At 52.9% G+C, this 16,280-nt stretch overlaps 7 non-coding genes across 7 annotated transcripts; 3 read left to right on the forward strand and 4 right to left on the reverse strand.

Moving 5' to 3' along the window:
* Positions 1-2,753: 2,753 nt before the first annotated feature.
* On the reverse strand, positions 2,754-2,835 carry TRNAS-GCU (transfer RNA serine (anticodon GCU)). Its single transcript has one exon. It is a non-coding gene; the product is annotated as a tRNA-Ser (tRNA).
* A 1,190-nt stretch (positions 2,836-4,025) lies between these two features.
* Positions 4,026-4,130, forward strand: TRNAR-UCU (transfer RNA arginine (anticodon UCU)). Its single transcript has 2 exons — positions 4,026-4,062; positions 4,095-4,130. It is a non-coding gene; the product is annotated as a tRNA-Arg (tRNA).
* Positions 4,131-5,750: 1,620 nt separating this feature from the next.
* On the reverse strand, positions 5,751-5,823 carry TRNAK-CUU (transfer RNA lysine (anticodon CUU)). Its single transcript has one exon. It is a non-coding gene; the product is annotated as a tRNA-Lys (tRNA).
* Positions 5,824-6,493: 670 nt separating this feature from the next.
* On the reverse strand, positions 6,494-6,587 carry TRNAI-UAU (transfer RNA isoleucine (anticodon UAU)). Its single transcript has 2 exons — positions 6,550-6,587; positions 6,494-6,529 (listed from the first exon to the last, which is right to left on the reverse strand). It is a non-coding gene; the product is annotated as a tRNA-Ile (tRNA).
* Positions 6,588-11,761: 5,174 nt separating this feature from the next.
* TRNAS-GCU (transfer RNA serine (anticodon GCU)) lies at positions 11,762-11,843 on the forward strand. The gene has a single exon. It is a non-coding gene; the product is annotated as a tRNA-Ser (tRNA).
* Positions 11,844-12,957: 1,114 nt separating this feature from the next.
* Positions 12,958-13,047, forward strand: TRNAY-GUA (transfer RNA tyrosine (anticodon GUA)). Its single transcript is given in 2 exon segments — positions 12,958-12,994; positions 13,012-13,047. It is a non-coding gene; the product is annotated as a tRNA-Tyr (tRNA).
* Positions 13,048-14,779: 1,732 nt separating this feature from the next.
* TRNAR-CCG (transfer RNA arginine (anticodon CCG)) lies at positions 14,780-14,852 on the reverse strand. The gene has a single exon. It is a non-coding gene; the product is annotated as a tRNA-Arg (tRNA).
* Positions 14,853-16,280: the final 1,428 nt, after the last annotated feature.

Raw genomic sequence — 16,280 nt, forward strand, 5'->3', positions numbered from 1 at the left:
GGCCGGGCCCCCACCTGGGGTCTCCAACCCAAACTGTGAGACCCAAGAGCTTACAATCCAGATGATCAGTGTTTGCTGCACTTACCCCTTCCCCCAGCAACACTAAATCTCAAGGCCAACTCCACAGTCCCAGCGGCTGGGGGAGATGTGCATGTTAGAGCCTCTGCCCACTGAGCTGTAGCCTTCTGTGCCCAGGGAGCCAGACATCACCAGGGCTGGAGGGAAATGGGGAATGGCTGCACTTTGGGAGGCAAAGGTGTTGTCTGGGACCATAGAATAGATCAGTTTTAGTAAGTGGCCTCAAGAGGGCACCATGGCTTAGCTGGCTAAAGCACCTGTCTCGTAAACAGGCGATCCTGGGTTCAACTCCCAGGGGTCCCTTGCTGTGGCCTTTGTTCACCTTTTCTTATGTCCTTCTGGGACACAGAAGAGGCCTCCCCTGGCCACCCATGGAACTGCTGGTTCAGGAAAAGGCTGATTGGGGAGGTTCGTTAGGGAGAAGGAAACCAGAAACCTGGAGCGGGTGCAGAGATGACTAGCACTGGCCAGGCAGGGCTCTGACTCCCACTGTAAGTCCCTGGGTACCACACACTGGCCAGTGAGTCCTGCTCCATGGTCGTCCCAGTGCTCTGGGTGGGAGAGACGTGCCTGTAACTCCCTGCTGGGAGCGTGGGCCCTGCCCTGCCTGGTGTGGGAGGGGACAAACACAGGCTGGTTGACAGGGGCTCTGACACTCCAGCATCGGGGTCGTCCAGCCCGTCAGACGGATTTAAACCAGGCCGGTCGGAGCCTCCTGCGCTCGCCAAGGGGGATTCTGTACTTGCTGCCTTGGGAGCTAGGGTCACATTGCAGAGCTCCCCCAGGGACGTCCCACGGCACCACCAGCCCAGCCCCAGCCGCTCTCCCTGCCCTCGGCAACGTGGATGCGTTTTATCCTTCCCCTTCAGTGACAACTGCCCATTTCCCACCAGCCCCAGACCTGTGGGACCCGCTCCCTTCCCCACGAGCAGTGAGTGCCAGCACGGCTCCCTGCTGAGGCTGCGGCTGTGGGAACAAGCCCCTGGCTTTGTGAGGGAGATGAGATGTCAAGGTGTTGAGTTTCACCCATGGCTAGTGTGGGGTGACCCACACTTTGGGGGCAGCTGGAGGTGCCTCCTGAGAGCTGTTTTTCAGAGGGGTGTGATCAGCCCCCCCTGTGTTTCTGGCTCCTTCCAACGGCTTGAATCTGTCATCTAAAAGTTGAGGAATGTGCATTTGGAAGAGGGAATTTCTGTCTCTGTTATCTTTAGTGTGCCCCAGCAGCTTAATGGACAAAGCAATGGTTTCTTAAACCAGGGATTGTGGATTCAAGTCCCACCTGGATTGACAGTTGTGATGTTTCCTGGTAGGTGTAGAGTCTCTTTGGGTTCCTCTTTGCCATGTTATCTGTGAGATGTTTCAACACTGGGCAAGTGTCCCCTGGAACTGCCATTTCCCCCCAGACAGGACCCCTCAGGAGCAGACAGTGACACTGGTGTTAGGCGCAGACAGGAGGAGAGTGTTTGCTAAAAGCTGAGCTGTGCACAGTGAGGTCACTTGCAGAGATGCAGACGCTGGCGTCTCTGTATGCGCCTTGGCACCTGTCACCCATCAGTACCCACCACCTCTCACCCCCCTGCCAGCACCCAGACAGAAGGCCAGTGCACATGGAGCCAGCGACCGTAGCAAGGGAGGCAGCTGCAGCACAATTCCAGGCCTGGGGCCCATTGAACAATTGTTTGAACTATTTTGAAACTTTAGGCTCCATCGACACTGCAGGCTTCTTGCCCAAGAACGGTTTTGGGCAAGAATTCTTGTGCAAGAGCCCATCCACACGGCCGTGTGCTTTAGCCCTAAAAGCAAGGCAGGATAGCTCAGTTGTTTGAATGTGACTTTGCTAAGACCAGGGTTATGAGTTTAATCCTTGAGATAACCATTTAAGTATCTGGGGCATATCTGTCAAGGATGGTTCTTGGAGCTTCCATAAGCGCAAGGACAGAACTACCTGACCTCTCAAGGCTCCTTCCAGCTCTATGAGATGGTGTATCTCCTTATAAAGAGAATTGTGGACACTCTCTTGTGTAAGAAAGCTGCAGCCCTAGCAAAATGGCTGGGGTGTGATTATGTCATTAGTGGTGAGTGTCCATTAGTAACCAAGAGTCCATGGAAAGGTTTAGGGAGGGCAGGGGCTCAGCAAAGGGGTGGGGTGTTGGGAAAGGGACGGGATAGATCCTGGCTTGCCCTGACATTTAAAAGGTGACCTTGGGGGCATGTGGCCCCCTGAGCAGCCTCTGATGTTCCCTGTGTGAGCCCCAGAACCAGCCCTGAGTGACAGGGGCAGAGGGGGAGCAGCTCACACATGCCAAGGGGCTGGCCAGGGGCAGGACATGAGCCTGCAAGGCAGCAGTGACATCACAAGGAACTTTTGCAGCACCTCAGCTCATTGGCTGGGAGGCAGTGACCTCACAGAGGGACCATGGCAACAGCCAGGTGGGACAGGCTGCAGGGCTGGGGCATCTCAGAGACCCCCATGGCCTGGCTGCCTGGAATCTCCTTTGTGAGGTTTCCCCTTGAGGGCAGAAGGGATTGAGGGTCCCATCTGGGAGTGTCTCTGTGGAGATTTCCCCTTTCCCCAGGCTGCAGTGGGAGGGGCTGGGGCAGGCAGGGTTACAGGAGGGGCTGGCATTGAACTGAAGAGAGATCTGGGAGAAGCAAGAGGAAGGGCTGCAAACACATGATGAGGATGGGATTTGAACCCATGCATGCAAAGCTCAATAGATTAGCAGTCCATCGCCTTAACCACTCGGCCACCTCATCAGAAGTGCTAGAATTGGTTACCAATTACCCAAAGCCAGCACTGCCAGGAACCTTTGTGCCACTTGCTGGCTGGCCAGGGACACCCAGGTCTGGAAGGTTTTGCCTTTTCACAATGTTCCCTGGGCTGTTGTACAAAGCTTAATGCTGGTAGCAAACCCAAACACCCCCTGGCTACATCTACCCTGCAGGCTTCTTACACAAGAACTGTTTTGTGCAAGAGTTCTTGTGCAAAATGTCTTGTGCAAGAGCACATCGACACTGCCACGTGTTTTTGCACAAGAATGTCCGTGGCAGTGTGCACGCTCTCTTGTGCAAGAAAGCTCTGATGGCCATTTTAGCCATAGGGATTTCTTGCACAAAAAAACCCTGTTGCCCATTCATACTACCTTCTTGTGCAAGAGCTCTTGCACAAGAGGGTTTATTCCTCATGGGGAGAGGAATAACTCTTGCCCAAGAAGCCCTCTTTTCCTACGTTTTGCTGTAAATTTAGTTGCTCAAGAACGCGTGTGCAGTGTAGATGCTCCTCAAGATTTTGCGCAAGAACGGCCATTCTTGAGCAAGAAGCCTGCAGTGTCAACGTAGCCCCTGGATGCCCAGAGACGGGCTGTCTAGTCACAGTCTGGCTCGGAGCGCTCTGCAATGGGAAGATGTCCATGGAGCAGGCAGATGGCAGCGGCACACGGCTCTGGTGGGCCCAGCATCCAGAGGAGCGTTTCCGATATGAGTGTTTACTGACAGTGTCCGTCTCTGGTCTGATTTCACAGTGTGGTGAGACACTGGCACCTACAGCAGCATGGATGGGGTGACTGGAGGGAGTGGCTGGCGGGCGGCCGGTAGGAGCAGTGGCAAGTGGCCAAGGGAGTGGGTGAGCCTCATTTGCATATCTAATTAGCCACCATTGTTGTGGAAGAGGCTCTTGTGCCAGAAGGAGCATCTACACAGCCCCCTCTTGTGCAAGAAAAACCCTCTTGTGCAATGCCGCTACGCTTAGCCTCATTTGCATATTTCTGGCGCAAGAACCTGCCAGCGTAGACATAGCCCAATTGTTTTCACTGTCAGGGGGCTCAGTGGCCCCTCCCTCTTCCTACTTGCTCTCCCAAAAGAGACAGACCTGGCTCCCCTTTCTTTTCCCCCAGCAATTGCCATGCTGCAAAGCAGATATTAGAGACAGCAAAACCCACAATCCACAGGGCTCTGTGGCGCAATGGAAAGCGTGTTGGACTTCTAAGATTTGGTGCTCACTGTGACCTAGGTTGGTCATTCAAAGGTTGTGGGTTCAAATTCCATCAGAGTCACTTCAGCTGCTTTCTCATTTCCAGAGCTGCTTTTACAGACCAGGAAATCCTTAGCCTGACAGTAGGATGGGCTTTAGTCCAGACAGTTCCCAGGAGACCCCAGCAAGAGTGGAGACAAGGGCTCCTCTGAAAGGCTGCAGGTACCCATAGACCCTTTTGTCCCTCCATGTCTCCTACCAGTGCTGTGCCTCGCTCAAGCTATGTCTACACACACTGTTCTGAAAAAGCTAGGTAAATTGTGACCCCTAGTTTGCATAGCTTTTTCTGGAAGAAGCTTTTCCAACATTTGGCCTGTTTACACTGGGCCAAATGTGGGAAAAAAACCTTTTTTTGTAACATTCCCTTCTTCTTCACAAAACAAGGTTCACAGAGGCACCAAAAACGCATGTCTGCTCTTCCGAAAACAATTTGGCAGCTGTGTTCTCTTTACTAAAGCGTTGTCTGTGTAGTGTAGACAGAGCCCTGATGTAACATCTTATTTCAAGTTTAGGTGCAGTGTAGATAGAGGGTTGACTCAGAGTCCTTAGTGCTGCCTCTTAGACCATGGGACCTACACAAGACACCTGTGACTCAGCTGGGCCAAACTGGAGCCCTGGCCTAGGCCCACTGGGACCAGCTTTGCTTGTTTTCCTTCCACCCAGAGCCCCCTTCTTCTCCTGGGCTGCAAGGAGGCTCCTGGGGGATGCCCTGAGACAGGCACAGGACTCTGCCTCCCCACAGCCAGCCCCACCCCACAGGCTTTGGCAGAACAAGGGGGGGGGCTCTGCTCACCCTACTGAGTCCCACTGAGATGTTGAGCTTTTGTCCTGCCCCCCTCAGCTTGGCCTCCCTCCTCTGCCCCATTCCTGCCTCACTTCCTCCTTGGACAAGTCACACAAGGGAAGCAGCAGGAGGAGCTGGCCCCATACACCTGCTTCCGAGGGCAGGGGAGGCTGAGACAGAAGTGTCCATCCGGTGCCTGGCCTGACCCATCTGGCATTCTCAGCTGATGTCACCCCCCCGTCGCATGTGAGTTGGGCTTATCCCAGGCAGGAGGAGCTGCACTTACCCGGGCACCCAGGGGAGCAACAATAAGAGAAGACCCTGTGTTTGTGCCTGGTTTTGAACCAGGAACCTTTTGCATGTCAGGCAAATGTGATAAGCACTACACAAAAACACAAAACACACAACTGTTCTTCAGAGAATGGCACTTGTCTGACTGTTCTGTTCCTGGCTCTTTCCAACACCCTGCTCTGCAGGGGAGGGGAATGCACCTTGTGAACACTCCACCTCTTGTTCTCATGGGAGCGACTCACCCGAGCTGCCAGCTCCTCATTTCCTCACCAGCCCCTTGAGATTTGTAGCTCAAAGCTGGAGCTGCTGTGGCAGGAGGTGAAGCTACAGAAGCTGACGGGACAATCAGCGGGCGGAGGGTTATTTTTTCTCCTCCCTGGGCTGATGTGGCTAGAACTGAGGAGAAGAAAATCCTCTTCCATTCTCCTCAGAAGATGGAATTTGCAGTTGGTTCTCTCTCTGGTTCTACTAAAGCTGGACCCCAGGACTAGACTTTTTCTTTCTAAAGCCCTAATGAAAACTGAGCCAATTGCTCACAGGCTGAGAATGTGAGTTAAAGAAGGGCACCACCCAGCATGGGGCTTGAACCCATGACCCTGAAATTAAGAGTCTCACACTCTACCAACTGAGCTAGCCAGGCTGTGGGCAAAAAGTTTCCTAATATCCCATCACAGCATAACAGGAGCCAGGTGTTCTCCACTGCCTGACTCAAGGCTCTTTCTTGCCCCTAATGTGGGGTTCTGCTCTGTGGGGAGGTTTGAGCTCAAACCCCACTCCCAACACACCCACTTCTTTCCCCACAAGGAACGGCCCCATTTCCATCTCTCCAGGGACAGCAGAAGGGCTCTGGCCTGTTCTCTGCAAAATGCTCAGCCTGTTTCATTTTCTGCAGGAACGAGTGGGATCCATGCGCCCTGTTCCCCAGTGACAAGTGTGTGTCCTCTTCCCCCTTTCCACAGACACAGCAGGCCAGGGAGTTGTACACCTGCAGTGGCCCCTTCCTACGTTGCCGGGAAGAAAGCAGCTTGGACTGACGGGCGAGTCTCACTTGCTGATCAGACTCCCAGGGCCTGAGCTCTGGGGCCAGCCCGGGGCAGGAGGGGGAGGAGGTGTGAAGAAATTCCAGGGGAGGGGGAAGAGGTGACCCAGCCCTCCCCCCATCAATTTTTTTTCTTTTTTGCTAAAACAAGTTTTGCTTCTATTTTTTGGGGGGGAGCGTGAGGGTTTTCAAAAATCAAAAAGGGGGGGCGTGATGCTGAAAAGTTTTGGAACCACCGCAAGGGGATGACCCAGCAGGGTCTCAAAAGGAGTGCTCCAGGTGAGGTTTGAACTCACAACCTCAGCATGTCTCCTACAAGTACTGCCTTATAAGTACTGTGCGCTAACCCATTGCGCCACTGGAGCAGACATTTGAAGTCTTTCTTCAAAGTCCTTAGATTGAAAAAGTCAAGACGCACAAAGTGGAATTGAAGTTTCTGCCTGTGCCCTTGTTCTTTCTTTTCACAGGCAGAGCCGGGGGCTCCGCACATCCAGAGACCCCTCCCTCTTCCTCTGTGGTCTCTGAAATAACCCACCCTAGAGGGGCACAAAGCTGCTGGAGGCCAGAGCACTAGAGATGAGTTGCACGTGGGTTAGTGCTCCCTTTGCACGTGAGAGGTAGGAGGATTCACTCCCATCTTCTCCCACCTGCTCGCTGGTGCTCAGGGGTTGGCCCCTTTCCTGCTGCCCCAACTCTTATTCCCACAATGCACTTTGTGCAGGGGCCATTGGTCTTTGTTCCAAGGTGTGTGGCTGGGAGCCAGGACCCTTCTCAAAGTATACAACTCCCCCGCCTCCGTTCTGCTCACACTCTCTGGCTGCCTCCAGCATGGGCTGAGCTCGGGGGTGAGATGGGCGACCTGCCCTGCAGCTGTGATGGCCTCAGGCACCTGACCACAAGTCTGCTCACGAAGCTCTAATGGGCCTCAGACAAGCAAAACCCCCCTTAGTGAACCTCAGGGCAAGGAAGCCGAAAAGCCTGGAGCACAAGGACCTCCCAGCGACCACCCCAGCCCGTCCCACTGAGATTTAAACTCAGATTGGAGGATTCAGAGTCATTAGTGCTGCCCCTTACACCTGGGACCTAGACAGAAGGCCTGGGGTAGACACCTGGGACACACAGTTCTCAGTCTGGCCTCTGCTCTCCTGGCTTCCCTCCGGCTCCTTCTTCTCTCAGGACTCTCTGGCTACATCTACACGGCACGTTTATTTTGGAATAAGCTCTTCTGGAACAGTTATTTCAAAATAGCACGTCTACACTGCAGGGAAACCTCAAAATGAGTCTGAGGAGGCTTCCCTAATGTAGACGTGCTACCTTGATTTAGAGCCCCAGGGGGAATAACTTAGAATGGCCCTGGGGAGGGGATATTTTGAAATAGCAGAAGTGGAGCATGTACACGCGCCTCATTTTGAAATAGCTATTTCAGAATAGGCATTTTTCTGCGTACAGTGAGGTCTACAGAAGTTGGAATCAGCCGTCCGTTATTTCAGAGTTACTTCAAAATAACGGAATTGCTGTCTAGACTCTTGCCTTGTTATTTTGGAATAACGGCCATTGTTTCAAAATAACTTTTCTGTGTGGACAGAACCTCTGTCCTGCCCCAGTTCTGATGCTTTCTGGACAAACTCCATGTTAGGACCAGTCACAATCTGGGCTCAGTGAGGGTCCATCCTACCTGAGATGTGTGACACACAAAAGTCTCCTGTTCCCTGCCCAGTTCCCAACACTGGCTGCAGACCCAGCGATATTTGGTGCCTTGGCTGCTGTCCCTGCTGGCAGGTAGCTGTCCCGCACCTGCAGTTCATCTGCCTCCCAGAGAGGAGGTAGCTCTGTGAGGGGGAGAAGCCGGGGAATTTCCCTGCATGTGTAAAAACCATCACTGCAGGCCCGGGCTGGGGCAGTGCGCTGGCATCCCTCATGTCTGGAGCATCCGCCAGGGAAAAACTGAAACCGTATCAGGAGATAAGGGGCCAAGGTCCCCCCCAGCAGGAGCTATAGGGAATGGGCTACCTCTACTTCTCCACAGCAGGAAATACTGGACGGGGTCCCTCCACCACTCTCCAGGAGGAGCTATGGAGCCAGGGGACCCTCCACCCCCCAGAAAGAGCCAATGGGTGCCATGGGGGCTCACACACAAACAGGTGCACATGCCCTCAATATTGGTGCCCAGGGAAAAACTCGTTCCGCTCCTGGAACAGGAACAGTGACTAGCAGTGAGGCCCCTCCCTGGCAGCACCATGTCAGACGGTTTCTTCTTGGCCTGGCGCCTCCTGAATGCTGGGAGCAGCTGCCTGGCCCGAGGGGCTGCAGTTCTCTGGAGAGAGGGGCTGGGGCCGGTGGCTGCAGGAAAACCCTTCTGCTGTGTCTGTGGCTGAGCTGCACAAAGGAAGATACAAGATCCCTGGGGGGGTCTTTGCCGGATGAACGTGCCTGAGGAAAGAAGCTGGAAGCGCAACAGACACACAAAAGGGGACTTAAGACAGTTTGAGTCGCACACACGGCAGGTGGCGCAGCTCAGTCAGGGACTTTATCCACTCACAGAGCTTCACAACTTCTCCTCCCCCCCCACACTCCACCAGGCAAACTGCCCCATGGGCCTCGCCCGCACCATGCTCAGGGCCTCGGGATTTTCTGTCACTTTGCCAGACCAGATCACTAGCCACCCCCACTGCTCTGGAGTCTCTGCCTCTCATTGGCCTTCTCATCCTCAGGCACCGCTTTGTCTCCAGACAGACCCTGCTCTGCTACAGGCACCTCTCTCTCGCTGTCACTCATGGGCCTTCAAGTGCAAAAAATGCCCCTTTGTTCTGCCTGTGAATACATGGGCTTTTAGGAAATACACCTGTATTTGCTAGGGAGGGGTCTGAACAGTTTTTATAGAGAGAGAGACAGCCACCATGGATCATCCTTGCGAACTGTCTCAGAGAGCCAAGGAAGGCAAATAATTTGTTAGTGAGAGGAAACTGTTACCCCAGGTGGGACTTGAACCCACAATCCCTGGCTTAGAAGGCCAATACCTTGTCCATTAGGCCAGTGGGGAACACAGAAAATAGGGCCAGGGATTCACCCTTCTAAATGTCCCTTCCTTGGCTTTTAGCTCCTAATGAAGCCCCTTTGAAGAAGCCAGATACACAGGAAGGGCTGATCATACCCCTCTGAAAATCAGCTTTCCATGGGTATCTGTAGCTGGCTCCAAGTCATGGCTTCCCCAGGCTGGCACCTAGGGGCATTATCAGCTGATGTCACACTCCCTTTGTCACATGGGAGTTGGGCTCATCCTAGGTACAGGCTGGTCAGCAGCACCTGCACATACCTGGGCACCCAGGGGAGCAGCAATAAGGTCCTGATGTTAAGAGGAATAAGGGATCTTCCAGAAAAGGTTTATTTTTTGAAAGATCCCTGTCTACACTGGTGCTTTTTTCGGGCAAAGCCCCAAGCTGGAAAAAAGCGGCAGCCATATTCATGCAAATGCCGCGGGGAAAATTTAAATCCCCATGGTATTTGCAATTCCGAACTGTCTCATTAGCATCCCTTTTCCGGAAAAGAGTGCCAATGTAGACACAGCCATTGGGTTTCGAAATTTGCGTAGGTTTTTCCAGAAGGACAGTGCAGTGTAGACATAGCCTGAGTGTTGCTCAGCACTCGTAGGAGACAGGGAGGGACAAAACAGTCTAAAAGCACCTGCAGCCTTTCAGAACAACTGCCAGCCCCAACCCCAAGGACCAGCCCTTCCCTACATCCTTACTGGGGTCTGCTGGGAATTGCCTGGATGCCAGCCTACCCCAGTGTCAGCCTAAAGATTGACTGGTCTGTAAAAGCCACATCCTGGAAATGAGGAAGCAGCTGAAGTGACTCTGGTGGGACTTGAACCCACAGCCTTTGAATGTATAGCTGGGCTCACATTAACCATTACAGCTTAGAAGTCCAACGTGCTTTCCATTGCATGACAGAGCCTGATCGACTACTGACTTTGATATCTCCACTCTCTGCTTTGCAGCATGGCAATTGCTGGGGGTCTGTCGCTTTTGGGAGAGGAGGTAGGAAGAGGGAGGCAGCCACTGAAATTAAAGGATAAGAGCTGAGCTGCAGGTGGAGATATTGATCCCACTGCCTCTAGCATGCTAAGCAAGCACTCTACCACTTGAGCTAATTCCCCTGCCTGTGAAAAGAGCTGCTGCCTCACCCACCTTGTTCCAGAGCCCACAACATCCCTGCGGCTGCCCAAAGCTCCTTTCTGAAAGGGCCACTTGTGAGACTGACACCCGTGTGCCGGCTAGCTCGGAGGTTTAGGACGTGGTGCTCATATCACACAGACGCGTTTTAAGAGCAAGCCCCTTATTTCAAGCTATAACAGGCTCGCTATTCTGATGTCCCTGCATGGCAGGAGGAGGGAGGGATGTTTCGCAATAGCGATTTGTTTGGAATAAGTGCTGTGTAGACAGCCCCAAATTAAAAAATAAGCTATTTCAAAATAGGCACATTGATTATTTTGAACTATGGGACGCAACCCTAGTGAGTTAGAGCTGAACTCTGCCCCCAGCTCCCTGCTTCACCCACCCATGTACTGACTCCCGCGCTGCCATGGGGCTGTTTGCATTGGCCTCTTCTCTCTGTCGCCAGGCTGCAACCAGGACTGAGAATCAGGCAGGAGAATGTGACCCGGCTCCCTGCACCTGAGCCCTGCATTTCTCATCTCTTCAGAGACACTTGTTAGTGGAGGAATAAATCACAGTCACATGAGTGTAGATTATGAAACTTTGTAGTTGTTGTTGCCTTGGAAACTCCCCACAGACCTTCCCCTGGAGTCCCTGGCAGCCGCTCACATTGCACAGCTCACTTGGAGGTGAGGGTGCTGTGTAGACGTGCCTGTCCTGTTGAGGGCCAGCCTGCTGGGGGGAGGCTCTGGCCACTTCCTTTCCTTGTCTCTCTCAGGCTGTGTCTACACTGCAGGGCTACGTCTACACTGCAGGCTTTTTGTGCTAGAGCAACTGCTCTTGTGTAAAAACTTGTAGAGCGTCTACACTGCAGGCACGTTCTTGTGTAAGTAAATTTATGGTGCAGAATCAGACAACAGGGCTTCTGGCACAGAAGTTATTGCTCTCCCCACAAGGAATAAGCCCTCTTGTGCAAGAACTCGTCAACAAGGTGGCAGTGTGGATGGGCAACAGCGGTTTCTTGCTCAAGAAAGCCATGTATCTAAAATGCCCATCAGAGCTTTCCTGAGCAGGAGAGCGTCCACACTGCCATAGGCGCGCTTGCAGAAAAGCACTTCTCTTGTGCAACAGCACATGGCAGTGTGGACACACTGTTGGGCAAGACCTTTTGCACAAAACAGATTTTGCGCAAGAAGTCTGCAGGGTAGATGTAGCCAGGGGGTGTTTGGGTTTGTTACCAGCACTGAGCTTTGTACAACAACCCAGGGAACATTGTGAAAAGCCAAAACCTTCCCACCCTGGGTGTCCCTGGCCAGTCAGCAAGTGGCAGAAAGGTTCCCTGAAGTGCTGACTTCAGGTGATTTGAAGCAAATTGTAACAGCTCAGATGAGGTGGCCGAGTGGTTAAGGCGATGGACTGCTAATCCATTGTGCTCTGCATGCATGGGTTCAAATCCCATCCTCATCGGGTGTTAGTAGACTTCTCTCTTGCCTCTCCCAGAGGTTCAGTGGCAGCCCTGCCTGCCCCACCCCCCTCCCACTACAGCCAGGGGAAATCTCCTCAGGGGGAAACCTCACAAAGGAGATTCCAGGCAGCCAGGCCATGGGCGTCTCTGAGATGCCCCAGCCCTGCAGCCTGTCCCACCTGGCTGTTGCCATGGTCCCTCTGTGAGGTCACTGCCTCCCAGCCAATGAGCTGAGGTGCTGTAAAAGTTCCTTGTGATGTCACTGCTGCCTTGCAGGCTCATGTCCTGCCCCTGGCCAGCCCCTTGGCATGTGTGAGCTGTTCCCCCTCTGCCCCACTCACTCAGGGCTGGTTCTGGGGCTCAAGCAGGGAACATCAGAGGCTGCTCAGAGGGCCACATTGCTAGGAATAAGGGATCTTTTGGACAAGGTTTTATTTTCCAAAAGATCCCGTCTAGACTGGTGCTTTTTCCTGGCAAAGCCCCGAGCCAGAAAAAAAGCAGCAGCCATGTTCATGCAAAGGAAGCGGGGGAGATTTAAATCCCCGCTTCATTTGCAATTGCGCTGTGTCTAATCTGCATCCCTTTTCCGCAAAAGGCCCTTCAGCAGCAGCACACGGCTGCCATCCAGCAGGCCCTTCCGGGGGCTTGTGCATCTGAGAGGCCCTGAGGGAGAGTTCCAGACAAGGACACCTGTGAGACTCTCCCCTGGGTGCCCCCACAAGGGCCTTCTGTATTTCCCCTCTGTGCCTCCCCCACCACCACCGCACACACCCTTCCCCTGCCCGCCCTTCCCACTTTCTGCTCCCGCCTCCCCTGCTGAAGACACGTGAGGAGACACGTGAGAAGTGGTTTTTTTTTTGTGGACCTGCCCCGACCGCAGCCCTAGAGACTCTGGAACAAAGAAGACACATGAGAAGAACCCAACTTTCTTCCTTTTCCTGTGACATGGATGGATCTAGCTCAGGTTTCATTCAAGGGGTCCGTCTGCATGTGAAGTACCTGTGACAGCCCCTGTGCTTCTCTGCCCCCCCATCAGCAATGCCACCTACTTGGGGGAGCACGTGCCCCGAGACTTGTAGAAATGACAACCTAGACAAGCCAGCATCAATCAGGCACCCTTCGATAGCTCAGCTGGCAGAGCAGAGGACTGTAGTTTGTGTTTGACAAGTGATCCTTAGGTCGCTGGTTCAACTCCTGCTCGAAGGAGTGATTGTTTTCCCTCCGGCCTGGCCTTAGCAGAAGGTAACCAAGGTGGTTGCCTTGGGTCCGTGTCTTCAGAGCCCTCCGCTGCAATTGACAGAAAGATTGTGGGAAGGAGCTGCCAATCACATTTCTTGGGCTGCGCAGGTTATATCCACAAACACAAAAGTTCTTTCGGAACAATGGCCGTTATTCCACAATAACAATGCAAGAGTCTACACAGCAATTCCGTTATTTTGAAATAATTCTGAAGTAACAGACGGTTTATTCCGACTTCTGCAAACCTCATTCTACGAAGAATAACATGTAATCCAAATTAGCTATTTCAAAATAAGGTGTCTGTAGCTGCACCACTGCTGCTAATTTGAACTAGCCCCTCCCCAGGGCCATTCTAAGTTATTCTTCCTGGGGCTCTAAATTGAGATAGCTCATCTACACTGGGGAGCCTGCTTCAGACTATTCTGAGGTTTCCCTGCAGTGTAGACGTGCTAGTTCGAAATAAGCTATATTGGAATCACTATTCCAGACCAGCTTATTCCAAAATAAATGTGCCATGTAGTCGTAGCCAGAGGGATGAAGCAGCAGGAGGAAAGCCCAGAGTCCAGAGGCCAGTCTGAAAGCTCAGTATTCCATATGGCTACACACAGTCACCTGTCTTGGTCCCATGGTGTAAGGGGCAGGACTTTGAATCTTGCAATCTGAGTTCAAATCTTAGTAGGACCTCCTGGGTTGGGGCTTATTGTTGTGAGGTTTTTCACACTGCCTGGCTATGCTGCAGGCTTCTTGCACAAGAATGGCAGTTCTTGTGCAAAAACTAGCACAGTGTCTACCCTGCATGTGCATTCATGTGCAAGAAAAACAGTAAACCATTGGAAAAGAGGGCTTCTTGTGCAAGAGTTAGTCCTCTCCCCATAACGAATAAGCCCTCTTGCACAAGAAGGCAGTGTGCACAGGCAAGAGGGATTTCTTGCACCAGAAACCCCTAAGGCTAAAATAGCCATTAGACCTTTCTTGCACAAGAGAGCATCTATGCTGCTGTAGATGCTCCTTAGGAGGAGATAAACCACCTCATAGAGCTGGAAGGGACTTTGAGAGGTCAGATAGTCCAGTCTCCTGCCCTCATAGCAAGCACAAGAACCCTCCCTGACAGATTTGCCCCAGATCTCTAAATGGCCCCCTCAAGGATTGAATTCAGAATCCTGGGTTTAGCAAGTTAATACTCAAACCACTCAGCTCTCCCTCCCTGTTGTGCCAAAACACATGGCCGTGTGGATGTGCTCTTGCACAAGAACTCTTGCACAAAACAGTTCTTGGGCAAGAAGCCTGCAGTGTAGATGGAGCCTAAAGTTTTTCATATTTTTTGTTTTAAAAATATTTCAAAAAGTTGTTCAATGTGCCCCAAGCCTGGAATTGTGCTGCAGCCGCCTCCCTCGCTACGGTCGCTGGCTCCATGTGCACTGGCCTTCTGTCTGGGTGCTGGCAGGGGAGTGAGAGGTGGCAGGTACTGATGGGTAACAGGTGCCAAGGTGCATACAGAGAAGCCAGCGCCTGCATCTGACTTCACTGTGCACACCTCAGCTTTTAACAAACACTCTCCTCCTGTCTGCACCTAACACCAGTGTCACCGTCTGCTCCGGAGGGGTTCTGTCTGGGGGAAAATGGCAATTCCAGGGGACCCTCACAGCTAACATGGTAAAGAGGAAGACAAAGAGACTCCACTAGGAAACATCACCAGTGTCACCCCAGATGGGACTTGAACCCACAATCCCTGGCTTCGGAAGCCAATGCCTTGTCCATTAGGCCACTGGGGCACATGAGTGATGATACAGAAACCGAAATTCCCTTTCTTTCTGGCTGGCCAGGGATACCCAGGGCGGAAAAGTTTTGGCTTTTCACAATGTTCCCTGGGCTGTTGTAGAAAGCTCAGTGCTGGTAACAAACCCAAACACTCCCTGGCTACATCTGCCCTGCAGGCTTCTTGCGCAAGAACTGCTAGGTGCAACAGCGCATCCACACTGCCATGTGCTTTTGCACAAGAACGTCCATGGCAGTGTGAACGCTCTCTTGTGCAAGAAACCCCTGTTGCCCATCCATACTGCCTTCTTGTGCAAGAGCTCTTGCACAAAAGAGCTTATTCCTCCTGGGGAGAGGAATAACTTGCGCAAGAAGCCCTCCTTTCCTACATTTTGCCATAAATTTACTTGTGCAAGAATGCGCGTGCATTATAGATGCTCCTCAAGTTTTGTGTAAGAAGCCTGCAGTGTAGATGTAGCCCCTGGGTGCCCAGAGAGGGGCTGGCTAGTCACAGTCTGGCTCGGAGCGCTCTCTGCAGTGGGAAGATGTCCATGGAGCAGGCGTATGACAGTGGCACACGGCTCTGGTGGGCTGGGGAGGGAGGCCCAGCATCCAGAGGAGCGTTTCCAAGAGAAGCTTTTACTGACAGTGTCTGCCTCTGATTTGATTTTACCATGTTGTGAGACACTGGAACCCGCAGCAGCATGGACGGAGTGGCTGGAGGGAGTGGCTGGCGGGCGGCTGGTAGGAGCAGTAGCAAGTAGCCAACAGAGTGGGTGAGATGCCTCCTATCCCCACCCTCCCAAGAGTGGGAGGTGAGCTCTGAAAACCACCTGTGAGCTCTTATCTGCCCTGAGCAAGGGCAGCCACTGTGAGTGGGGTATGGAGAAAGTTTGGGCATGTGAATGGGACACTTACATGGCTGGACTTGCATTGCTGGCAAAGGACACTGCTCAATCTCTTGAGCGGGGACTTACTTGTGGGTTGGTTCTGAACCCTGCTTGTGCCCAGGCCTGACATAACCTGCCCCACAGAATTCACACAGCAAAGCGGGCTCTCAGAGCACAGGGGGAGTTTGGGGCCCGTTGCTGGGCCATGGGGTGAAGCATCAAACCAGCCCCCTCCTGTGGGGCCTGTGAGTGTTGCTGAATCTGGGCCTCTGCACCTGGGCAAAGGCAAACAAAAGGTCTGGGGGCCACACAGAGACCCCGCTGGGCTGAGCAGGAAGTGGCCGGGACTTCGCTTTGTTTGTGCCTGTGGGCTTGTCTGTTTGCAGCCTGGAAACCTCCTGGCTCCTCAGACCACTGGTCTAGATGGTGCGTTACAGACGTCGGAATAATGGAATCGCTGTGTTGACGCTCCCATTGTTATTGCAGTATAATGGCCGTTATGCCCAAGGAACGCTGCTGTGTAGATGCAGCCTCAGAGAAATGCTGAGCAAGGGC

Source organism: Pelodiscus sinensis, chromosome 19 (assembly GCF_052426305.1).
Source record: "Pelodiscus sinensis isolate ZL-2025 chromosome 19, ASM5242630v1, whole genome shotgun sequence".
Lineage (NCBI taxonomy): Eukaryota > Metazoa > Chordata > Testudines > Trionychidae > Pelodiscus > Pelodiscus sinensis.